The sequence below is a fragment of the Lycium ferocissimum genome, chromosome 9 (assembly GCF_029784015.1).
Source record: "Lycium ferocissimum isolate CSIRO_LF1 chromosome 9, AGI_CSIRO_Lferr_CH_V1, whole genome shotgun sequence".
NCBI lineage: Eukaryota > Viridiplantae > Streptophyta > Magnoliopsida > Solanales > Solanaceae > Lycium > Lycium ferocissimum.
Window position 1 is genome coordinate 15,725,565 of NC_081350.1, and position 3,416 is coordinate 15,728,980.

Below are 3,416 nucleotides of genomic sequence, written 5' to 3' on the forward strand. Positions count from 1 at the left end.
TCATTGTGTTCTTAATAACTCCATATGATTATTGAGAAGCGATCTGAATCCATGAAACCCATATCTTGTATTCCATGGGTTCTTGCATGCATGTTTTAGCTAAAATGATTATTTCATGAATATTCTACATGTCTACAAGTTTTCATGCAACTATATTATATAATTACTTTCATGCTATGATACAAGATACACAAATGCTAAATACAAGTTATTTCATGAAACCATGTTTACAAGTTATTTCATGATATCCATGTACAAGCAAGTTATATTCATGAAAACCATGGGCAGCAAGTGCCACTTATTTTACATGTTCATGTTTTTGGGAGTTGCATTAATTACCGAGAAGGCTTCAAATAGCCTGAAACTACGTAGCCACCGTAGGATGAGGATTACTCCACCCATGCTTAGGACGATCTCTCATAATATTTGGATCCTTTCATAATATTATTAAATCTCATGTCCCTGGCAAGGTATGAGTGTTCTTTGGTAGGACGCAAGTACCAGACCATGTTGTCGGTTATATTTACTGCTCTCCCTACTCACGATACTTTACACATGTTATATATGTATATGTACTCCATGTTCATGATCATGTTTCGGCTCGCTACTGTTATGTTATTATCATGTCCCATGTTATTTCTTTCGGTTGCTTTACATACCGACATTCAATGTGCTTTGTCCCCTTTTATGCCGGGGGGCTGCATTTCACGATGCGAGTGTACGGATTTACGGACGACGCCCTGCTCATTGTGATGCACGCACGTACCCGGCTTATTGGTGAGCCCCATCTCATTTGGGGGTTTAGGCATTGTCTTTCTTATTTAGTTTTGCATTTAAAGGTATGCTGGGTGCCTTGTCCCAGTAAGTATGTTACGTGTTTCAGACTCATGTTAGAGGTTTCATAGATAAGACAAGTGTCATGCTAGACTTCAGAGTTGGTTAGCCAGTTTGGTTCATTTATGATATTGTCCGCATTCATGACATAACCAAGTACTTGTGTTTAATATTATGACTTATTAAGTTTTCCAAAAGCTCATCATGCACTTCACTTTATAAATCCGCTCATGTATGCCTCATGATGATTCAGCAAGCTATGTGGTTCGCTCGGTCACATGCAGTCAGGCACCGAGTGCCGTGTTACGCCCAGGCCATGGTTCGGGGCGTGACAGTGTTCTAGTCTGATACCCTAAACGCTTAATTTTGAGCAAAATTTTACCACTTTTGATTCTTGAAAAGTGGTATTTTTGCATAAATGACTAATTGCGGAAATATGAAACAAAAACTATTTTTTATCACAACCAATTTATATTTACATAGACACACTATTAGAACCCGTAGGTCAACCGTATTTTACGGATCCTTAATACCAGGGTGCCTAACACCTTCCCCGGGGGATCACCAGAACTCTTACCCATACTTTGGTTAGATTAGGATTCTTTTAAATTTAACCGTTTTGAATGAATCCTTTTCGAACTGGTTATCCTAATTTCCTAAAAATTAGGTGGCGACTCTAAAATAAAGTCCATTTAGAGCACCATCCACGTAGAAGTATATTTTTTCCTTTTTCCCGGTACGATTGACAACCGTACTTCCCCGGGACACTTTCCTTTAAATGAGGCAAGTGCAAATACGAATAAAAAAAATAGAACCGCTACACATACTGAGTGGTCACTCTCTGTTAAATTTAAGTCTGTTTTCGCTCATTATTATCACTTAAGAGCATTATATGAATCAGTTAAGTGCACATCTCCATGTAATACTTGTCTAAACCTTAAAAAATACTGATATTGTCATGTTCCATTGAGAAACCATGCTTTGCTCATGTCTTTTATGTAATCATACCAGAATAAAAAGTCAAATATGCATGTTTATATGTTCAAGAGGATTAAATGTCATGTCTAATGTTTGGTCTGCCTATGTCCATGTTCAAAGTGCCCCTGCTTGTTATTTGTGACACTGCATATCTGCTTGCCTCTATGTGTGTTTGTTAACGTTGGGGACTGAGTATGAATATGAGACTTTGTGTACAGTTTGAAGTTTGGTATGTGATTTTGAATATTGGGAAGTCTAAACTAAGGGAGGCTGACACTTAGTAGATGAATGACTATGAGTGTGACTTAACTAGGACCAAAGAAAAGAAGGATAAGGCTTGGAGTTTCTAGCTAACTTAGCCTAATCCCTTTATTCTAAGTTGTTGGTGTCATGACCCAACCCGCGGGTCGTGCGGGCACCTACCGTATTACTAACCTTAGTAGGCGAACCCTTACCGACAAACCTAGCGCTTAAGAACATGCGACAACCATCTCAAAAGAAAATATAAATTACAGGATTAAAAATGGGCACCTCTTACAGACTTTTTTCAATACAATAAAATCCGAAATAAATTCCCGGGATCTAGTCTAGACAGGTACAAGAGCTCATAAAATACAAGAAGACAAAATAAATGACACCTACTGCTTTAAGTAAGATAAAGCGAAGGCACAGAGAATATCCAATAGATCCACACGACGAAACTTCAACTAAGACCTACAATACATCTACACCCAGAAAGGGCGTAGCAAGAGTAGTATCAGTACACCACACGTACTGGTAAGCATCATAAGTCGACTAAGATTAGTTCACGCAATACAATATAAAGTCAATAAGATAAGCAGGTAAGTCAATGAACCCCAGGTTTTTAAATAAGGATTATTACCACCTTGCCCCCTTACCTTTCCCACTCTCGAAGTTCACTCCTTTTATTCCCAAAACATAAGGTATTCTACTAAATCATAACCATTCCCTACCTTCATCTAACTTAGTAACGCTCGCTCTCCCACTCACCGTATGCTATACTTTTACCCTGGTTGTTAAAAGAGTTCACCTACTCACATTACTACTATAACACAATGTATCTAGGAAAATAAATCACTATCTGAAAACCAACACTACACTTACCTTGTGTAACCCCCTCCCAGACTCTCAACAACACACATGGAATAAATGAGCAATGTTAACGACAGTAGTACACACATGTATAACATAAAATCATGAGATGTAGTGCAATACAAATACTATGCAGGGCCCAAACACACTGTACATACACGCTATCTGATATCTTTTCTCAATAGCCATGACCTGCAGGAGACCCATGGTGTCTATGTACCACTCGTTCCGGAATACTCCTCGGACCAGAGCACAAACCTCCGCTCCGGAACGAACCTCGATCGCGGATCCAAATCATATACATATATGTAGTTCATGTACTCAGCTCAACGGCCACAAGGCCAGATAACACAACACCTATACTCAGCCTTGCCTGTTACCTGTATCTCCGCATAAACCGTGCAATGCCATGCATGAAACTATATGACAATTCAATCATAATTCCAGCCCTTGACGGGCGTAATGCCAATCCAACTCAATATAATTCTTTT